Here is a 6669-nt window from a genome sequence, read left to right as displayed (position 1 = left end):
TAACTCTGTAAATCATCCATCCATCAATGATCTCAATTATAATAAAGACAATATACCTATCTGACCCATACAACACCTTAACTGGGTAGAATTATAATTTCCTTTGTTCACCCCACATGGAAGTAGCCATCTCTAATAAACGGCAGACAATATACCTATCTGACCCACATGGCAATTACTTATGACCATTCAAAGCTGTTATTAATTCAACTTCCATAATATATAACTGATACCACCCTATGATTACATTCATGAGTACACAACACATACCAAGCCTATCTCTCCCAAGCAGAGATATTGTTCAAGCACATGGGAAGGCCCTAACACAGAACACATGGGAAGGCCCTAACACAGAACACATGGGAAGGCCCTAACACAGAGCACATGGGAAGGCCCTAACACAGAGCACATGGGATCTCAATCAACCAGCATCAATCATTTACAAATATTACAAAAACTCCATAATCAATCCCTTTCCTGCATGCTGATAACAGACTATTGTACCCTACAGTGTAGATGAAAAGTACAGATTAGATAACATATCATCCACTGTATGCTAACACAGACTCATGAATATCCTTAGAAAACTACAAACCACACACCATGCTAAGCTAATAACAGATTAACACCAAACATAGCTACAGACACCCAAATAGGCTAAATATTGCACATTTTATACTTAGCTATAACCCAGAGGAACTGAGACCCATTTTCCTTGTCTTGTGAGAGAGTGAACCTCTCTCTTCCCAGAATCTGCAAGTGTGTCTGCTGGCTGTGTGTTCTCAGGATGTGCATGCTATGTTCCTGCCCCCTTTTACCTGTGAGGTCATCAGAAAGGGAGTATCCTTTTGGTAACCTGAACTACTGTTCCCAGTTAGCTATCTCTATTGATTAGACTGGAATAACCAGTCCTTTGGACAAAAATGTAAACAAGCCTACACCATGTTATTGTCTTTTGGTAAAGGTTAGAAATCTGTTACAGGGCATTTATTGGACAATTCCAAATGGATACAAAAGGTCTCCAACCTCCTTTTGCATCCCCCACATGCAAAACTTAAGCTGCTATAACAAACAACATTTCAAATAGTTATTCTCTCTAACATTCATATTTCATAGCTGCATGTTCTGATCTTCATATTGATGTCACCGGAACGCTGTGGAAACAGAGTAGATCAGTACTTTTCCAAACACTGTCCAATTGTCATTTACTAAGCCATAGTTAAACCAAGTAATAATTATCCTTTTTGCATTATGGGACCATTGCTTTTAAATGTATGTATGCAGGGAAAACACCACTGCCTTGCGTTGTGCGTCTGAGGGTCGGTGGGGCACTCAGCGAGCAGCACTAAGCTGGAAGGGCATCTATGTGTGTGTGTGGCCATGCCAGTATGATTTTGGGAAGGATCACTAAAAAACTGACAGTGTTCTGTTTAACATTGTGTGTATGAGTTGCAGGGAATTTTGCTACTTTTCAAATATAAGTCTGTGTGTGATATTATACACATAAGTCCATGCATGATGGGCCACATGTACACACACACACATATATATATATATATATATATATATATATTATATATATACACACACACACAAGCACACATGTATTTTTCTGATGTTTTTAAACTGCAATTGCAAAATGTGTTTATACAGTGAATTTAATCCTCATACAGGAAGGAGGCTTCCAGCTGTGCTGTCGGAGCCTCCCTGTTTATTCTGCCTGTTTTGGGTTGAAGATGGGCTTTGTATAGGGTTCCAAATGCTAATAAGTTAGTGTTTGTGTTAAACACTGTCTGCCTGTGTTTGAGGAAGGCTGACTATGTACCTTTTTTTACAATATAGTGCTGTGAGATTTTATTTCTAAGATGGAGTCTTGATGCCCTTTACAAGATAGCATTGCGCAGATTCCAATTGCAAACAGATTCTGTCTTCGCCAATTATCCGGTTTTGACAGTCCACCCTTTGATAGCCAATCAAGCGCTATCACAACCTGTTCTGAATCTGTTTAGCCATGCATGAGAATATACCGTTCAATGTTATTATGGTATGACACAGTATGGTCATTTGAACCATTCAGATAATGCGTCTCCAGGAGGGACATAAAACTGCCCTTATACGCACACCGCGGATCCTTAAGGGATCATGGGAAAGATGTTGGGATGCACCTATCCTATAAGGAGAGCCTTGGAAGGGGTTGGGACTGCATTACCTAAGATGACCTAAAACAACATAAACGTTATATCCATGCATGACCACTCAAACTCAGGCTACATTATTATACACTACATATTGGACCGGCACTCCCCTGGTTTAGTATAGCACTCCTCCTTTCGACTCCTCTGCATCAATGCTGACATCAGCTCACATTGTCTGTATCAGTCCCCCATCACCAAAACCAGGAATCCCCGAGCAACCCAGGATGGTGAAAACTCTGAAAAAGAATACAAAAATTAACACAGCGGACTGGTCCATTGCTGCAACACTGATCTGCAATTTCTTTAGCTCAGATAGCTCACAGTCACCTTTTAATCTTCCCGGCACAAGCTCGCGATCGACAGGTCCATGCTATCGGCCTCGTCTCCACCTTGTATCTCCTCCGGTAGATTAATCCTCCCTGTATTTGGTGGAATGGACTCTGGTATCTTAGTCAGCCACCCTTTGAGGATGTAGAATTTTGTTAACACGTCGGATATGGTTCTATCCCCCGATCAATCAGGCAATCTGAACACAAGAAATTATTAGATCAAATGAATTTTTCTCCAGGTTTAACATCATTACAGTTTGCTTCAGGCATGTTAGTAAATAAATAGAAAAAATGTCCCTACACAGGCAGGTTAAGTGGACTCTTTTACTGGGGCACTCTTGAATAGTAGTTTGAAATGATGTGATTAATAATTGATAAAATAACAATTTTAATTCACTAGTTAAAATATTAGTGCTAACAGCACTGGAAATACTGAATACCAAGACAAGACAAAAAGACGAACATAAACATATAACATATAATATAATAAATCCTGCCTGAAGTATCCAATCAATATTCTTATCGCAGGGAAAAAAGGTTAGGGTGAAAATATAGCCTATCTCTTTGAAGAGATGCTGAAGGCTGGCAGCCGCAGACAAGGTAAGTGTGGAAAAACAATAAACACAAAGCAGGTATCCCTTACCAATGGTGACCACACATATCCCTGTTGTTTAACAATAAGCTTAGGTAGGAATGTAATCACATAATAAATCCACTTATTTCTAAATGATGGATAATAGTGCCTCTGTGTCTAAATATCATAAACCACAGTCAGATATTTATCAGGCTACTAACTGAGGCCTAGCATGCAGTCTGCAATCAGTGTAAAATGATTCTAGGCTTGGCACAAATGGATATCAGCTTTAAAGATCATCATTTGCTAGGTATGTAAAGTACACATATTATACAAGTCTCAACCATTAACATTGAGATCACATTTATGCATGTCATCAGTGTAAATAATAAACACAAAGATTTGCAACTACACCTACAACTTAAATACAATTGAGGATAGATACGGTAACATGATACCATTGAAACAGTATGTCAACTGTCGCACCAAGAATGTGATCTACTGTATTGAATGTCCTTGTGGGATGAGATACGTGGGGATGACCACACGTATGCTGAAGGAGAGGATATTGGAGCACATGGGCACAATCAGGAATGCACAACAAGACATGCTGAAGATGAAACAATTGACTACTGTAGCCCGACATTTTCATCAAAAACATCACAACTCATATAAGGATATGAAGATTTTCGGGTTAGAAACCGTCAATTTAGGTATCAGAGGAGGAGACATTACCAAGGCACTCCTGAAGAAGGAGAGTTTTTGGACCTTCAAGTTGAACAGCACCGCACCTTATGGAATGAATGAACACATCAATTATAGTGTTTTTCTATAAAGTTTGGTTCAATAATTCTGGGTTAACCATTCTAAGTTTACACAAGGATATTGACTATGTAGAGGTAGTCGTATCCATTTATTCATATATTTGATGTACAGTTTTTTCACTTATTATTTATCACGATCGATCACATTGCAATTTTTTTATCCAATTTATTATTTATATGATTATTGCTTGTCAACACAATCCTCACATTCACAGACCTTTATTTTCACAGTCATACACTTTCAGAGGGAGACCTTTTGCACTATTATTCGTGTTGCCTTTAGACAGGTTAGGGAAGGGTTTTTTTTCACATTTTTCACACAAACATCGTTAATTATTATACATAATAACTATGTGCGATAAATTAGGCTGCACATTTTTAGGGAGCACCTGTTCACCATTTTTTTCTTATATTTTTTCTTTTGGTTTTTCAACCACTTCTGTTTTTTCACTGAACACAATGATTATTAGGCTATGTATTTATAATCTAGAACCATCCATTGATTATTGTTTTAATTTCTATATATCCCCTCATATGCACGTTTAATAGGAATTTAGGATATACAATGATAGTAATACAACCATCGATTTTGTTTTTGTTAGGTTAACCATTGACATTGGTGTTATCAGATTTTGCCTTGGCAATGCTCTAAATTAAGTATCTGATGTTTCACTACTGTAGTATTAACCTCTTAGGTATTTTCTTTCTCACATGTACTGTTTTGAATATGATTAAAGAAAAAGACAGTACAATCGGGCACATCATGACATTAATGCAACCATCGATTGTGTCATTGCTAGGTATACCATCAATATTGCTACCATCGGATCTTTGCTTTTGCAGGATTTAAACTTTACTATCTGGTGTTGCACATTTTTAGGGTACACGTGTTCACCATCTTTTCTTTTGTTTCTCTCACCCACTTCTGTCCTTTTACTGAACACAATGATTATGAGGTTATGTATTTATAATCTAGAACCATCTATTGATTATTATTTTTATTTTCAATTTCACACACATCATTCCTTCATATGTATGTTTAATAGGAATTTAGGATATACAATGACAGTAACATAACCATCGATTTTGTCATTGAAATCGCTGTTATCAGATCTTGCCTTGGCAATGCTCTAAATTAACTATCTGATGTTTCACTACTGTAGTATTTACCTCTTAGGTATATTCCTTTCTCACATGTACTGTTTTTTAATATGATTAAAGAAAAAGACAGTACAATCGGGTATACCATGACATTAATGCAACCATCGATTGTGTCATCGCTAGGTATACCATCGATATTGCTGCCATCGGATCTCTGCTTTTGCCGGAATCAAATTTTACTATCTGGTGCTCCATTGACCTATTATAAGATCTTTAGGTGTATGTAATGTTTAATCTCTTTATGCTGTTAGCATGCATGTAGCTCTATCTGGGGCTATAATAATATTGATGCAACCACTGACTCAAATTTCATCATTAGACCGATTATTGCCACTTGGATTGTATTCGGATAATACTCTAATAATATTCTTGTCCTTTATTGATTTGATTATAAGTTTCATCTTAATTACAAATGATTGAACCTCACAGCGTTTTTACTAAGCCAGAACACAGCCTAACCGGGATTGGCTGAAATAGCCATCACTAATGTTGTATAGCAGACTGATAGGCTAACCCGAGGCTGGTAGTTTATTGGCTAAGATAGACATCAATCTGGAATACGAGGTCCGGATTGGCCAGTCCGCATGTAAATACAGGCACATGGAGCCAGAATGCTGCTGGGCATCCTGTTTGTGAACAAGCCTGCGGGCGAAACGTGCGTCAGCACAGGCCTGATCAGCTGACCGGAGTCACGTGACTGCCACTGTGCAACACGCCTCAGACGCTGCACAGTATACACTAGCTTGTTGCAGCCTGGAACAAGGCAGTTGATCAGACGGCTGAAGGCAGGGCATCGCTCACTACTTTTGTTGATGCAGCCTACATTATACTGTACAGGTACCTTTCTATCCCCTCTGGTGGCAGTGTGACTGATCTGGGGCGCATTTGAGGTTCTGCAATGCTTATGTAACAGAGCCCACCTAACACCCTACAGGTCCTTAACACACACCACTACCCTGTTGTTTCCATGGACACTAAACTCTCCACTCTCTCATCACTCGGCCTGCACTTATTCTGAGTGAAAGCAGAAGTGGGAAGTTATTCTATGTGCCTACTTTCCTTCTTTCAGCTACACACACACACACACACACATATATATATATATATATATATTTTTTTTATTTATTTTTTATTTTTTTATGTTATACACAAATGTGATTTCAATATCAAAGGTTGAGACTTGTGTATTATATGTGTCTCACAGAACAAGCAATTGATGATTTTCAACACTGTTGTCTATTTGTGTCAAGCCCTGCACCATTCTTACACTGACTGTAGATTGCATGCTAGGCTTTAACAGGGAGCCTGTCTAACACCTAAACTGTGTTTTGTGACAATTAGACACAGAGGGGTAAGAGATACCTGCTTTGTGTTTATTATTTACACTGATGACATGCATAAATGTGATCTCAATGTTAATGGTTGAGACTTGTATAATATGTGTACTTTACAAACCTAGCAAATGATGATCTTTAAAGCTGTTATCCATTTGTGCCAAGCCTAGAATAATTTTACACTGATTGCAGACTGCATGCTAGGCCTCAATTAGTAGTCTGATAAATATCTGACTGTGGTTTATGATATTT

General features: G+C 38.1%; 1 long non-coding RNA gene across 1 annotated transcript; it reads right to left on the bottom strand.

Moving 5' to 3' along the window:
* Positions 1-945: 945 nt before the first annotated feature.
* Positions 946-3073, bottom strand: LOC148540785 (uncharacterized). Its single transcript, XR_015880171.1, has 2 exons — positions 2523-3073; positions 946-2431 (listed from the first exon to the last, which is right to left on the bottom strand). It is a non-coding gene; the product is annotated as an uncharacterized LOC148540785 (long non-coding RNA).
* Positions 3074-6669: the final 3596 nt, after the last annotated feature.

This window comes from Taudactylus pleione, unplaced genomic scaffold, assembly GCF_031769625.1.
Source record: "Taudactylus pleione unplaced genomic scaffold, aTauple2 ptg000017l, whole genome shotgun sequence".
Classification (NCBI taxonomy): domain Eukaryota; kingdom Metazoa; phylum Chordata; class Amphibia; order Anura; family Myobatrachidae; genus Taudactylus; species Taudactylus pleione.
Note: the sequence above shows the minus strand (reverse complement) of the source record. Positions and strands in the feature narration are given on the sequence as shown.